The sequence below is a fragment of the Falco punctatus genome (genome assembly GCF_963210335.1).
Source record: "Falco punctatus genome assembly, chromosome: 6".
NCBI lineage: Eukaryota > Metazoa > Chordata > Aves > Falconiformes > Falconidae > Falco > Falco punctatus.
The window spans coordinates 67,992,886-68,008,899 of record NC_137585.1 but is presented as its reverse complement, the minus strand read 5'-3'; the positions used below and the strand labels follow the sequence as shown (position 1 = coordinate 68,008,899).

Sequence of the window (16,014 nt, the reverse complement as noted above, 5' to 3'; positions counted from 1 at the left end):
AATTAAACTTCTTGTTCCCTGGAGGCCCCTTGTTTTGGCTTTCTAAAAGTGAAAACGCAATGTGATAGATGTGCCTTTGTTTTTTTCACCTCAGATAATTGGAACAAATGTCCAGATTTGCCTAAATTACTGCCAACATGTAATCTTTAAAAAATAATAAAAAAAAGAGCTGTTTGTTTATTTGAAGGAATTCTGCCAGTATTTGGAAGCAACATAAATGCAAGAACAAATGGTCATTTAATGATTTTAAAGCACTAGAATTGTATTTATTGGCCTATTGTTTGTGCTAATTTGAACTGTTGTCATGACGTTAGTCTTCTTAATACAACACACAAATATGCAGTTAATATCCTGAAGATTTTTTAAAAGGATGTTGCCTTGTCAGATGTCTTTTGGAGCTGGCTTTGTTGTGATAGTTGTGTGCGTTAGATTGTCTTTTGCTTGGGTATTGCTCCTATAGTCAACTCACACAGGGCAATCAGCTCAGCCCTTTTCCACTTGCAATTCCATTAAACCTACTTCACCAAGCCTGAAGTGCTCCTTCCTCCACATCCTTCTGCAAGTGCTCTTCACAGAGATGGTCTGCAGCTTCCCGGCAGCGGCACTGAGCAAAGTCCAGCCCAACAGGGCTGAACAGGGCTGTCAGAAGTATAAAACAAGGTCCACGGTTTGGCTGATGGGCTTGAATGATTTTTGTGAAGACATGTTAGCTCAATACCTCGCTGACGCATGAGTTCCCAGCCTTGGCTGTGGCAGATGGCATGTTACTGTCGGAAAGGCCAACGGCCCCCTTCTGGAAGCTCTGCTTTTCTTTTGAATGCTCCAATTAGTGGAATTAATGCATAAGGGTTTTACAGGCAACATCCTGTCTGGAACCACTTGTTGGACAAGGCTGAACTAGAAGATACACTCAGGGTCGGGGTTAAGTCTGACACGCAGGAAAGAAGGAGAGGGGTTGTTGCAAAGTTCTGAAATTTTCTGTCCACCAGCTTGGATATCAGGCTGGGCCAGACCCCATCAATGCATCCTGTAGTTCATTACTTGCACCTACTGGATTTTAAAGATTAAAATAGGCTTTTTGAGAGTGACTAAGCTCCATCAGTTGTGGGTTTTTGTTTAGTTGGTTTTTTGTTTTGTTTTGTTTTTCTGTCTTTGGATATACCAAAGAGCCATAGCTTACTGTCTTGCAGCAGTAGTTCTCTAGATTAAACCATCAGTTTAGAATTGGGCTCTAAACACGAGCATAGAGGGCTTGGGTGTCCTGTGAGTGAGTTTGATAATCTCCTTGGATAAGACAATCCACCAGCTGTGGGTATGCATGCTCCCATCCCACTTTTACTATGTGGATAATGAATAATTCCTGTTTCATCTAGATGTTCCTCCAATTTTGAAAGGAAGACTAACAAGAGGCAATAATACCTCCCGTACCAAGCACCATGGTCTCCCAGGTGTAGGCTTGCACCGGTCCAGCTTGGCACAGCCAAAGGCAGATGCAGTGGTGGTTTGGGGCAGCACTTATGGGAAGAGGTGCTGGCCTCGAGCTGGCTCAGGAGGCCTCATCCTTTCTTGGTCTTATTTACCCTTCATCTCCCGCAGTGCTCTTCCACTGCACAACATCCCCAGCTATCCTACAGACTAGTCCTCGCCCTTTGCAATGGCACGTAACTGCTCTACAGGCAGCATCGCTCAGGTCCCTGTCCTCGCTGGCTTCCTCGAGCTGCCGAGGTTGTCCTTGACAAATGATGGCATTGTTTCCCAGCCTGGTTTCTGAGCTGAGGCAGATGCCTCCTGCCCCCAGAGTTAAGCAATTGCCGTTGCACAGGGCGCTGAACTCTGCATGACCAGTTTGAAGGATTTCTCAACTGCGGCGTCCTGCACCAGAGCCTGATTCCAATTAGGTTGGGAGCACAATTCCAGACACATGTATTTGGTTCAGCAAATGCTATTTGTTTGTTGGGTGATGATGTTTTTCTAAGCTTATCCTTTATTCATAGAATGAGTGACATTTCTGCAAGAGGTGGTGATGCATCTCTAGGGCTTAGCTTTTTTCTGGTTTTGGAAATACACATCAAACGGCTGTGGCAACACACATTAGATAACATATGTATGAGTAAAATTGCAGTGATAACCAGGGATTTATGAATTAAATTAAACAAATATAGACACTAGGTTTTAAAAAACCCGTGGCATTACCATGATGAAAGAAATAATTTTAGTTCAAGGGTGGACTAGATCTCATTTTAAAATGTATTTTTATTATTTTTATTATTTTATAATATTATATTTCATATTATAATTTTATAATATTAATTAAACATTCAATTACCTATGGGATTTAAATGCACACCTTTTAAAACAAAATGTAGAAATATGAATATTTAAAGAACACATTTCAAGATCACTAGGTATATTATTACCTCATCTACAAGACAATCTCGTATTTGATTTGATCCTCTGTGATCTCAAACAGATAGCAACCAGCTTTCAGTAGTGACTCTTCATAATGTTCCTTTTTCAATATTCCCATGCCTTGGATTAAATGGCTTTCACTGAAGAAGTTCAGTGGCCCAAATGACAGCATTTGAATCCTGAATGTGTTGGTTCTCTCTTCCTGATTTTCCTTTGGCCTGTTTTCAGATTAATACTGTGACAGTAGATAAGCTTCAGGGGAAAAAAATAATAAAAAGAACCTATATTTCAGCATGTTACCCCAATAATTCTGTTATGCAGCATCAAAAGAACAAAGCTGTGTGTTTCTCCAGTGCCTGAGAAGAATACCTTTTTCAGCCCTTGCCTCTCAGAGATTTATATTCCTGTGGGAACGGAAGTAATACCAAAGGCAGCGGGTTTTGAGTACAGCTGTAGTTATCATTAAGAGAGATAAGTATTTGAAAAAATTTTACTATTTCAGCCGTGCTTTGATATCAAAGGTATCTTGTGTGAAAAACAGAACTATGCCAACAAAAATATAGATGACCACTGATTGGTACATTCTACTTATTTTTTTTTTTAAAGCCTCTCAAATGTACTTGATTTTTAATATTTGAGAAATACTATCATAATAAGCTGGAAACTCATGCTCAGGTGCTGTGAATCACAATAAATCCCTATGGAACAGGGCACATATACATACCTTGTATACCTATATCTAAGTATGCACAAGTTACTTTTATGTGATTATTACATCACTGATATCCTTAGACTCTTAAGGATATAACAACAATGCAGATCACTTTAAAACCACTTTTACATCAGCAACCAAAAGTTTAGAACAAATACATTGAAAGAAATACAGAAAAGTGAGCATTGCTGAGATTATAGAGTTCACACATTACAAAGCAGTACAGTGTATAGTCTCTGTTTATACTAAACTTTCCTTACCTAGTAATGTGAACTTACAGAAAAGCTTTATACAGGGTCTAAAAGCCTGGAAAATAGTTTGAACAGTTTGAAGTACTGCCTTCAGCTTTCACAGATTTCATGAAGAAGTGCAGTCACCACACTGAAGAAGGTGCTCAATAGCGTCTGCAGGACTGACCAAAGCAATGAAATCTATGTCCTGTGTACATGCTGAAACATTAAAACATAGCTGAAAGAAAGCTAATGTTATATTGAGAGGTTCCATGTCAATTGTACCTCCCGATTCATGCATTAGATTTTCTTTTTTCTTCATAATTTAAGCTGTGCTTTTGCCAAACATCAGTCTCACAACTTTGCGCCCTACACTTTGACAAGAGGCAGTGGTGGAAAAGTGGTGGAAAGTGAAGCTTTAGAAATATTCCCTCTCCTTTTGCTGTTCTCCAAAAGCAAAACTTGGAGACTCTCTGAAGCCACTTGCCAACATTTACTATTAAACTACAGCCTATGTCTACATTTTTTTTTCCTGAATCATATTCAACCAATAGGTCACGTTAATGTCTGCTATCCAGCCATTAGTCATCTAAGAAACAATGCAACCTAACTGTATTCTGGTTTTTGTATTGCAAAATCTTGTCTGTCTTTTCTTTTTAAATTATTATTTTATTTTTCTGAAGGCAGAGTGGATTCAGACGAGTACCTGCCAAACTTGGAGAGACTTCAGACATAGGTTTCAGTTTTTACCAGTCGCTAGTGCTTTGTGGATCCAGATTCAGGCATTCTAAGTTTGAACATACTGGTATTTTTTAGCCATTTAAGGGAGTCAAAAGTCATATTGGCATGGAGGAAAACACAGAAATGCAGCCTATAAGTCCATAAAAGAATGTCATTGCATTGCAGCTGTTTTGAAAGCTAAGTACTATAGTTGTCTGTCCCTGCACTTGAGCTTGCCCGGAGTGAGGTAAACATCCGTGTGCTCCAGGGATTACTCATTAAATAAAGCATTATGTTTCAGTACTGAGAAGTCTCTGCTATCCTTCCATTATCTTCTACTTTAAAGACAAATTTACTCTGCATAAAAGTAATTTTAATTATGTGGTTTGCTGTGTGTATATGTTGGATACTTTTCAGTTGCTAATGCAGACTGTAGACAAACACATACATATGTGTGTATACTACATTTTCCCTGCTGTAATTAGGTATTTCTGGCACTTTGCAATAGTAAGATCAAAGCCAAATTGTAGCTACCTTTGGAAAATCTTAAAAGAAGCTTGTAATTGAAAAAGGAGGTGTGTAACTTTTCTGTTTTAAAACTTAATGAGGATTTTTTTTTTCCAGAAAGTGTAATGTTTTCCATCATCATTTTAGTGTTAGTTTTTGATAAAAAAAGTCATGGAACTTTTGAATCTGTGTGTTCTTTTGAAACAGCTCTGAAACTCACCAGGCAATCACAGAAGTGTCATTACATTGCCATGATCCACTGCAGGTACTAAATTGAAACTTGACTTTTGATAGTTAGAATCCAAAGAACTAAATAATTTATAATTCTAAATAAGCAAATATAACTAATATGATTCTTTGGAATAGTTACACCTTGTGATACTGATTTAAAAATTTGTTGTTGTAAAAGGGAAGGAATGTATTTCTATAGGGCTCACTGTAGTATTGCTATGAGATGTAACCCATCTGAACATTTGCCACTCCTCACGATTCCCTATGTGGGATATTGCTAAAGAAGTTCAATTCTGACAGGCCCTTAAATTAATGACTATGCATGTATGATGTATAGTTATGAGGTATATAAAGTAAAGGGGTTTTTTAGTGTTTATATTTGTCTACTAATCCACTAGAATATGACAAACTCAAATAAGGAATCCTTTTCAGGAGCTGTGAGTTTCAAGTTCTGACCTATTGACTTCATGAGAGTATGAATTCTCTGGTGGGAGTAAGATATTCATCATGTCTTAACATAAAGTCCAGGAGTTGAGGAAACTCCTGCCTGGAATAAACAAGTAGCTCATCCAGTCTGCCATTCTGGCACCAAGAGCGGGTAAGATGAGATGTTTCAATGGAAGGCATAAATCTCCACAATTTTACAGTTCTATATTACAAGATGCTGCTTTTTACAGCACTTATACCTTGAAACATGAAGATTAATAGAGCTTATAACTCTATTTCCACAGTCAGTTTATAGTGTAAATCTTTAAAGTACATTTCTTAAATTATTTATCCTAACAATTGTGAGAACAGAAGATATTTAAAGATATATTATCGACTTATACAAAAGTAAAACCTGCCCCGTACCCCCTTTATTTCATTTGTAATGGCAGTAAATGTTCTGGATGTGGGAAAACCTGACTGTTTCAGTGCAGCAAAATTTAATTTTGCTGCAATGAGAGAGAGGTAGAGTGCCTTGCTAGGGAGAAAGGTGACAGAGCTGCCCAACTATTGGGTACTGGGATGCTTTTTACATCCTACTGCCTGGAGGTATTCACCAAGAACGATGAGTGGGAGCCCTTCTGCTACTGTTGTTGAGCCACTGTTAGCTGTGAAACCTGGAGGGCTCCTCTTTCACTGATCTAAGCTCTGTTTTTGCCCCACCCATGTATTTGCCCACCTTGGCAAAACCTTCTTTGGTTCAATGTTCAAAGCTGTTCCTGGATTCTGACCCAAGATTTAGTTCTGAAATGCTACGTCTCATCTTGTGCAGTGACCAGAGCAAGGTATTTTTCTTCGTCAGCAAACACTCGTTGGAGCTGGCCACTACTATCACTTTCTTAATTTCCTCTGACCAATTTTCTCTTAATTTACCAGCCACTCTTTGAATCTATCATGCAAAGTAAAATAACGAGGTAGCACACATCATACCTCTAACGTTAAAACACTGGGATGATCATCACAACTAAATCAGTCTTCTGATTTTTATTGTCCAGTGGGATCCACTTTCTGACTAATATTATGAAGGTGGTGGAAATCAATATGTTGTCACATTGCATTGTCTGTATTGGAAGTGGTTCTTCACACTTAGGGTAGCAGACATACAAAATGGTTTGCCAGATGGTGTTGCAGATGCAAGAATTTTACACAGGCTCAAAGGGAGACTGGACAAGTACTTGAAAGCGATATCTACTTGGAGGTTACAAAATAGACAGGCCACAATTGGCTCAGGAAATCTCCTGAGCTCAAAATAGATGGAGAGAAAGGGGAGCACTAAGGGTGGGGAAATATCATATATAAATGTTCTATTCTTATTCTTCCTCACACTTACTGCTGAAAACAGACTACTAGACTGGATGAGCCTTCAGTCTTGCCATTACAAACATTTTTATATTTGTATTTAAGTAAGGAGTTGTGTGAGAGGGTTTCTCTGGAACAGGAAATGAATGTTGAAGGTGGAGAAAGCCCAGAACTGCTTAAATGTAGAAAATCAGTGGTGTGTTTTGTGATACGTATTGCTAACGAAAGCAAATTGAAAGGCAACTTTAATGTTGAAAGGGGCTCCAATGTGATTATGTTCTCAGTTACTGACTGCATAGGTCTTCACTCTTGCTTTTTTAGCTTTTCCGTCTCGCTAATGTTATTGCGAGAAACAGATTTCCATTGTTTTCTTCATGATTTCTCCTGGTAATTCTCCAAGCACATACAGAGGGTGTTTGCTAATCTAGCTGCACATCTCCTATGTCCTACACGTTGCTTTCTAAACCTGTAGCCAAACTTAAGTACCCTAACTTGCACTACAGGACACGTACTATTGATAAACAAAAAACCAATCAGTTTTAGCAACTATGTCTCCTAAAGATGCTCCTCTTTTTCAGAAGGGAGATTGTTATGTGGAACAATTAAAAGGGGCATGGTCAATTCACAGTTCATGAGTCAATTCAGTGACACATCATATTGAAATGTATTAGGCACATAAGGCATTTATTTTAAACTTGGGGTTTTTTTATTTGTCTCATCCTTTGTTAGGATTGGCCTTGCATGCTGGATTCTTATCTTTTTATTGCTTCGTGCTTTTTAATGTTTATACAAGCTCTTCTGAAAAACAAGAATGTGGCTGAGGTGCCTCTGAAGGACTGGAGATGCCAAGGTTTGAGTGGGCTTTTTGAATTGACTCACTCTGCATGTCCTGACTGAGCTGGGTTATAACTTGTAAATATCACTGGAAACAGCCTACTTTTTATCATCATTTGTCTGGCAGAATCATTGTTGTAAAAAAAGTAGTTTTTTTAAAAAGTTATTTTTATAGGTATCATTATTGCTGTTTTAAATATGATGAGTATCTATGATGATGGTGAAAATTATAGCAGTCCTTACTCCCCAAATTGATCTACTTAATATTAAGAAGAACAAAATTCTGCTGCAGTGTTTTTCTTTGCATATTTTAACGTTTTGGCAGATTCTATCAGCCACAGACTTCTATCAGCCGTCTGAAATAACTGCTTGCTGATCATTAGAGTGATTACAACCCATGAGCTTATAGATACTCTGGAACCTGGCAAGAAAAAATGCTGCAATAAGGTGTTTTTCCAGAAAATCAATCTGAAAGAGCAACTGCTTTTTGCCCTCTCCCAGTTTGTTAATGGTTGAGATGATAGTGGTTTAGCAATAATGTTCTTGGTATTTATTACTTGGTAATTATTACTCTTTGTTCTTTTTAGGTGATGCTTTCAGTGGGCCTTTTTTTTTTTCTTTTTTATTTTCTCCCCATTAATGGTGCTTCTGTCACAATATGTCTTAGTCAATCACAGATCTCCAGAATAACAGAACTTAAGTTTACATGTATGTGTCTATGTTTTTCCTGGGTTCCAAAGAAATGTGACTGTTCTGTGTATCCTAGAAAGGGAGATGTGAGACCTCATTTTATATTGCACGTTGCACAGTAAGAATTAGCGCTGAGCTCTTTCCGTGCCTCAGGAGGAGCGCAAAGCAGCTGTAGTGGGACTAAGGGTCTAGACAGCTGATTTCATTGAGGGCGGAGGATCGTCAGAACAACAGAGAAAATGTTTGATAGCTTGTCAATTCATGACCCTAAGGTCCAAGAGACTTCCATTCCCCCAGACAAATGCTGATCCCCATTAATACGAATGGTTGAACTTCATTTGACATCAGTCAGTCCTGTGTCTGAGTGCAAGTACGTTATTCCCTGTGCCACTAATGCAAGTCACATACCCCCGCCAAGCAGACATGGGAAGCAGAGTTTCCAGTAGTCATTGTTGCTTTTGCAGTACTGTGTGGAGATGGTCAGTAGGCTTATTCCTCTGTAACTGTGTTCCATGCTTGAGTATCTTCAAAGCATTTGTTGCGTTTTATAAAGTTCATCTTTACTTTTGTGCTTGTTTATTTAGAACTGATGTACTGTGTCAGGTAGCCCATTTGGCTGGGTAGGAAGAAGCATCTCATGTTTAAGGTCATGGCGTTGATAACTATTAAATTATATACTCTGATTCTACTCCTTATTCACTTCAAGTTCTCCTAGGATGGCTACTGAGTACATTTAGCATCAGCTTCCTCAGCTGTGACACTGGAATAGTAGAAATACATGCCCTTTGCAAAGACCCAATGATGTATGTACTGCTTGCTGTATATTTTAAATTGAACACATGGAAGATATTTTGTAAGTTTTAAACCCAAAAATCTTACTAGTATTTTATTCCCCTCCAGGCACAGGAATTTGAGTTTTGTGTTGCAGGTTAAATATATATATATATATAAAACCCCCAAGAATTAATTTGTGCAACAGGTTATTATGTAACTACTCATCACAGAGGTGGTTACTGTTTAGTTTGCTGAAGGATCCTAGGACCACAGTTCCTTTTGAACAGCTGATATCTAGTTTTTCTCATGATTTTTTCCTAGTAGTTCTGTTTTGCTGGTTCCTTGTGAATAAACTGCCCTTCACAGGGTCTGTCCATGTAGGGCTTTTGTATAACGCTTGCTCATTTAGTTAGTTGTTATATTTGTAAGCTCCAGCTGCAGCCATCACTCTCTAAATCTGTCATTGAAGGATTTTGTTTTAAATTCTGCCTGGCTTTGTTTTCAGATGTCTCTGAATTCCTCCCTGTGTTGAATCACAGCTGTGAAAAGAGAAATCTACCTCTTTAATTCGAGGGGTCAATGGCATAAAAGCACTAAAGCCTGGTGGGGAATAGCTTAAAGAAGATAGTTAATCATGATGATCCCATGGGGTTTCATAAACTTACATAGGGTTCATCTGACATGAAGAGTCCTGGCTATCTTCAAGCCCTGGTTTCTTTGGGGGGTGCCTGTTTTACCAGGGATTGGGATCCTCTATAGAACAAGCACCTGTGGTGGATGTTTGCCACCTGCTCAGCTGTGGCTATGGAAACACAACTTAATCCTTCTCCACCACATCCCTTCTCGAGCTAAGCCGGTGTGGAGGCCAAATCCTTTCTAGTTGTTTCTTTCCCCACAACCTTGAGAAGCATTTAATGCAGTAACTACAATGGCTTCCACTTGATCCAACTGGGAGATAATAGACTGGCAGGAAAGAATTGCTAATTTGGGCAGAAAAGAGAGGTCAGGCTGGAACATACAACTGATATGTTGTTTTCTGGGTGAGCAGAACTCTGTGTGGCTTGGTTTGGGTGTCAGCCGTCCATCCAGCAGTATTTCTCACATAGCTTCCTCTTCTAGCTCCAATAGGGGAATCCTGAAAGAAATCCCCTTCTTGTCTCATCAGTGCAGACAAAAGCATTATTTCGAATACAGTGTCAATAATTTTGACACTTGGTTCTGTGTTTAGTTCTCACAGGATGGGCAAACCAGGATGGTGTGGGTGAACATTATGTAGCAGCCTTGAGATATTGGATTAAGTCCTGTATCTAATGCAGCGTCTGTACCTATTCTGTGTGTACTTCCCTCATCCTGAGCACACTTGGTATTCTTGGTACAGGCATTTATGATCTGCTTGTGAATCAGCTGTTGAATTACCACAGCTTTTGGTCAGTTTTATAAAAGAAAAACATTCCTGATTTCAGTCAGATTTCAGTAGTAAAGGACTTGATTTGTGAGCAGATCAGGTGGGTGTTGCCCTCATCGGATGAGTCCTTGGAAAGCTAGGGGTGATCACTGGAGATTAGGAAAAGCCATTTGATGGCTGCCAGAGCCTTAAGTTGGTCAGTGGAAAGGTGTTGGAGTTGCTGAAGAGCTTCAGTGTGTGATCCAGTTCAGCTATTCCTCTATTCATTAGCTGTTAAAAGAACTAATAGAAAAATTTAGGTTGTAAGGGATATCAGGAAGTCATGTGGTCCCATCTGCAGCTCAAAGGAGGGATAACTTCAGCTTTGGATCAGATTGCTCAGAGCTACACCCAGTAGAGTTTCAGATGTCTGCAAATATGGAGAATCCACAGCTTCTCTGAGCCCCTGTTCCAGTGTTGACCATCTTTGTAGGGCATGGAGCCTCAGGATTCCCTCAAGATTGAGACTGCCTCATTGTCTTAGGAGGCAAGTGTTTACTGGGGAAAAGGAAAGTAGAGGTGGTGCTTCACATCCTACCTTTTTTGTGTTAATCTTCTGGTTATGGCAACTCCCCAGCGACTAACTGGTTAATCATCTAAAAAGCTTTGCTATTTTTCAGTGAAGTATTGATTCATCTGTGCACTCTGTGTCCTCACTTTGTCCTCACGAGACAAAGGAAAGTTATTGTGGTTTTAAACCAAAGTGGAAATAGTTCTGCATTGAATGGAGGTGGTGATGCCTGAATTCTTGTTTTCTTTTTCAGTACGGCTATTTCAGATTCCAGGAACTGTCATGCTAGCACCCTTCACAAAGCAGCTTAAAAATAGACCAGCAAAACAACTCTGTTGCACCAAATACAAATTGATTTCTGCTGCAACACAAGCAGAAAGTTCTCTTATGGTGTGATAGCAGCATGTTTTAACCCTTGAAAATGGTAAAGTTGGTGCTCAGTGACCACAGGACCATTAAAGCTTTGATAACCTGCCATCTGGACTCACACTGGCCGCGCATTACTCCTGATGCAGCTCTGTGAAGTTCTTGTTTATGGAAAATGAAACTGTGACTGCTTGTAATTTTCTGCAGTTTGCACCAGGGCTTAAATCAAGAGTAAAACACTGGAAGAAGTGGTATGTGAGTCACGGATCTCACCACAGAAATCACAGCCAGCAGTCTGTAGTCCCTGGTGAGAAGGGTGGCTGGGTGACTAAGGCATTGCCTGGACATGGAGGGGATGTGGGTAGTGGTCCTAACTACTGGTGTGACCTTACGTGAGTGATGTCATCTCCTATGGTAACATTAAAAACAAATCACTTAACTCATAATGACAAGGATAGAGGATAGACAATAGAGGCATTAAAGGTTTTAAAGTGCTCAGCAGCTGTGGTGATGAGTACCTGAGGGAAACCCATCAAGAGAAATAGGTCCACATTAAGTTAGCGAATTGTGTAAGCTTACAAATGGGATGTGTTATAGTGGCTCTGCTGATTCCCTGTCACACATCCTCCAAATGCAAATGAAATACAGCATTTAAAAAAAACTAGGAAGAAAGCAAATGCATTCAGCCTAACAACATAGTAACTGGGTTAATGTGCCAACACAGATCACTGCACAGCAGTGTACATGTTCATATGTATATCTTCTTACATATTGCCTGCACAAAATGTTGATCCAAAATTAGTTGGACAATGGACAAATAAACCTCCCTTCTCCAACAGAGTTTAAGTCTATAGTCATGAATTATTAAATCAAAATTTGTTGGAAGTGTAAATTAAAATCAGGCATGTCTACCCCCATACTGTAGTATATCTAGTAAAGCCCTGCCAAATATGCCCTGCAGAATTCAGACAGTGCATCAAATAATGAGCCCATACATCGATGAAAAGAATGCTATGAAAATATGCCAGTGCATATAGCAAAAACATATTTGATCAAAGCCCAGCCGCCATATGAAGTGCACGTTTTTTAACCATCACTAAACTGTATTAGCCTGAATTCTTCTGAAAACTACCAGATCAGACTTCTACACAGCTGACAATGAACTAAGTAATACTGGCAGTGAATGAAACATCCTATTAGGATTAGTGCAATAGAAATAATTCAAAAAATCGTTAATTATATTAAGATGACAAGTACAACATGCAGTTGCCTGTCTTTAATATTTGTAACATTCTAGTTTTCTCTGAGTCCCGTAGGCAGCTTTTAGATACACCTTTAGATACAGGAAAATCTGTGAGTACCTACAAGCATTTTAAAAAAAATCTGAATCTAGTTGGTAATACATTTCCATTTACATCTGATACATCTAGCTACAAATTTTAGCACAATAAAGTATTTCTTGAGAAATTAAATTACCATTATATATATATTTGTAAATATAAATCCTTGTTTCTTTTTTTTTTTTCTTTTAATTTTGGGGAAGGTTTGTTTTGTTTTTTTCTGATTTTTTTTTTGGTTGGTTTGTTTGTTTGTAGGATCTGCTGGGTTATGATTGTATGGACGGGTTGGGTAGCTGAAAGCAGAACCAAGCTATTTCTGTCTGTACACAGAGTTGGCTGGCTGGTAGTGTCTCTGATGCATGTATAGCTGTAATGTGTAATGTATTGTTGTATACGATGCAATGAATGGAGTCAAACAACAGTAGGAACTGCCTTAGCTCTGGATTGTTTGGATCAAGGACAGAAGATCTTGTTCCAAGAAGATTCTTGGTCCAAGAAGATGCAAGACCTACTTAGATCTATAAATATATGCATGCAGGCAGCTCACTGGCTATATGCTTTGAATATATACTACCATTTACCTTGCTGCTGTATTGTGCCTAGAAGGAAGCCTGGACTTGATTCATGACAAATTTCAGCAGTGCCACACTATCTTCCTATCAAGCTGGGTTTTTCACAACTATGAAAAACACATGGCAGAGCAAGTCTTGGTTCACCTAATCTGTAAATCTGTTCACAGTCATCTGTAAAATACCCCATTGACACCAGTTACTGGTGGCCCCAGAAATACCAGCCAGTCCAGACCTCTGGTAATAGAACTGCTAGAGGACTCCACCCCTGCAGATAGTGGAAGGTCTCCTATGAAAGGAGGTACAGAGAAGAGTTTTTCCATAGCAAAAAACTGGCAAGAATCCCTGGAGGTGAAAAAGAGACTGTAATCCTTCCTTTGAGTTGGCCATTGTAGGTATGTATGTGTTTTTTCCAGCAAAAGAATGGTAGTTGCAGGGTCAGTGGTTTAGCTGGCCTGACAGTGCTGCCTGGGGTTAATGCAGGCTTTAGCAGGACAAATACAATCTGTTAGTGTTTAAATGTTCAGGCAGGTCTCCTCAAAATGAGCATTTCTTTTCTCTGACAGCTGTCATGACACTTTTCTGGCTTTTCAGTATTTTCTCAAGAGCAGGCCAAGGCTGTTCCACAGGCAAAGCCTCCTGCAAGCATTCTCTCCCTGTCTACTTTATTCAGAGCTAAGCCAAGCCACCCCAAGTGCTGCAGGTGGTGACAGACATTTCAGAGGAAAATTCTCTGGCTCTCTTCAAAAACCTTCAGATGTCACGGTCCTTGGCACGAAGCAGTTTTCATCTAGTCTACCTTTTCATTAATGTCTTTAGGAATTTCCATCCTACTGCCTTTTTCTTTTCTTGGATACCAAAGTTACACAAGCTGCCTTAGAATCACTTTTCATAGCTTGAGAAGCTTTTTTGGTCTGCTGGGGAAACATGTTGTACTTAAAATAATGTAACACTGAGGTTTGGCTTAGGGTTCCTTTTGATTCTTATGTGTTGCTAAATCGTGCCATACACTGCTTTCTGCTTTGGCTTGTGGGGTTTCTTTTTGCTTTTGGTTTTTTTGCTTGTTTGTTTCATTTGGTTTCGTTCTTTTTAATGATCAGGCATGTAGGGTGTTCTCATGTCAGTCTAAATAAAGAGCCTATGGAAAGCTATGATTACAGATGTAGTATCTGAAGTCACAGTTACTTCCACCAAAAGAATGAAGGAAAAAACCCCACCATCTGAGATGTGTATGCATCTACCTTTAGAGTAAAAAGGCATATAGATATTTATATGTGGAAGATACCAGTTGCACATCTGACTGGTGGGACCTTTTATTCATCTCCCTATCTCTTCTTTGCAATATCATTATCAGATGACAAGTTGCTTTCCATCCCATCCCTTTTCTTGGACAATAGACATTGTGCTTGAGGAACAGCCTATAGAATGTAAAACTGCAGGTCTGATTTTTTTTTTTTTTTTTTTTTTTTTAGGAGACACAGCATACAAAGAACCAGGGTTAGAGAGTAGCCCTTGTTTTATCTTCAGTCTTGGATTTATGCATGTCCAAAAGATACAATGCCACAGATAAAACTGCTCAGAATCACTCTTTCTAGTGATATATAACATGCCTGTGTGCACGGCTGTCTATTTGTCACTTTCTGAAAGGATTATTTCTATGTCTATGTGAAATCTTTGGGTGTAATCCTGACCCCACTGCCACTGACCTGAAAAATATCCTGCTATCTTTGGAGGATAAAGCACTCATTTCCTATGTGTATAATTTTAGGTCCCTGATAGTAAATTTCATGGTCAGATAAGCTCTTCACAGCAGTGTGACACTGACCACTCCATAAAGGTTACCCATTCTTACCAGTGTTTATCTCAAAATGGACTGCCTGCCTTTTATAAATGCTTCCATCAGTAGACTAGCTTCAGAAAGATGCAAACAACTATAAAAAATAAACCAAATAAGTGAGTGAGTTCATTCTTCATCTCTCATGTTTCACTTTCTTAGTCACCATTTTTATTTAAGCTTGAGTTTATTTTTATGAACAAAAAATCCAGTGTAATCCTCAAACATGTTTTCTATCCATTGGAGAGCTTTATTTATTATCAGATGGTCCTCTGTAATAAAAACAGGGTGTTTTTTTGCTGACCCTTTGTTCCCTCTGTTGCATCCTCCTTGCCACTCAGTCCCTTCTTTTTTCTTTGCTCTATTTGGTTCTTCTCAAGTGGGAGTCAGAGCAGAGGTTTTTCTCGCTTTCTAAATACCGGGTTGAATGGATCGAGTATTAATGCTGTGAGAAGCTCAGTAAAGGTAAAACCTGTAAAGCTTTGTAAAACTCATTGTATGCTAGGTTATGCTTCATATGAGTCTTTACTATTCACCTGGGTATTTATCAATAGCAAAGCCTGCTTTAGGGCAAAACCTTATCTTAAACCAGATGTACTAAACCCAATGATTTAAGCAAAGCAAAGCAAAGCAAAACAAAACAAAACAAAAAATCACCTTCTGTAGGCTCACACAATTTTTTCTGATTGTGGCATTGTCTTTTTATTCAGTCATTCCTGCTGTCGTTGGGAAGTGATGTAATACTGATCTGGGTTTTTTGTAAAAAGAAGTATTTTTCTGAATCCTGGAAGCGAACATTTGCTGCACTATAAACAGCACAAAAGCTGATTAATAAATGGCAGAATAGTGGTGAATAATAGTGTTTACCAGTTCTTGGATGGAGTTAGCTTTAAACTAAGATTTCACAATGAAGAGAAAAGCCTCTTCTGCCAAATTATGTATCAACAGACTGTCTATCTAAGGGGTACAAGAACATAGTTTCATTGTACCCTGGATGAATGTCATCTTTGTTATTTAAGAAGTAAATTAAGAATGTTAAGTAAGTCTGGAGATGTAAA

The 16,014-nt window shown here is 38.9% G+C and overlaps 1 protein-coding gene across 6 annotated transcripts in view; it reads left to right on the top strand.

Annotated features, from left to right (window-relative positions):
* Positions 1-16,014, top strand: part of SEMA3D (semaphorin 3D) — a 151,718-nt gene that overhangs the window by 24,778 nt on the left and 110,926 nt on the right. Inside the window, exon 1 of one of the 6 annotated variants that reach the window (XM_080393409.1) lies at positions 5,285-5,407. The exons of the other annotated variants lie outside the window; for them this stretch is intronic. The gene's annotated coding sequence lies outside the window, so the exon portion shown is untranslated. Of the gene's footprint in view, positions 1-5,284; positions 5,408-16,014 lie in introns of those variants that run through there. 6 annotated transcript variants of the gene reach the window in all.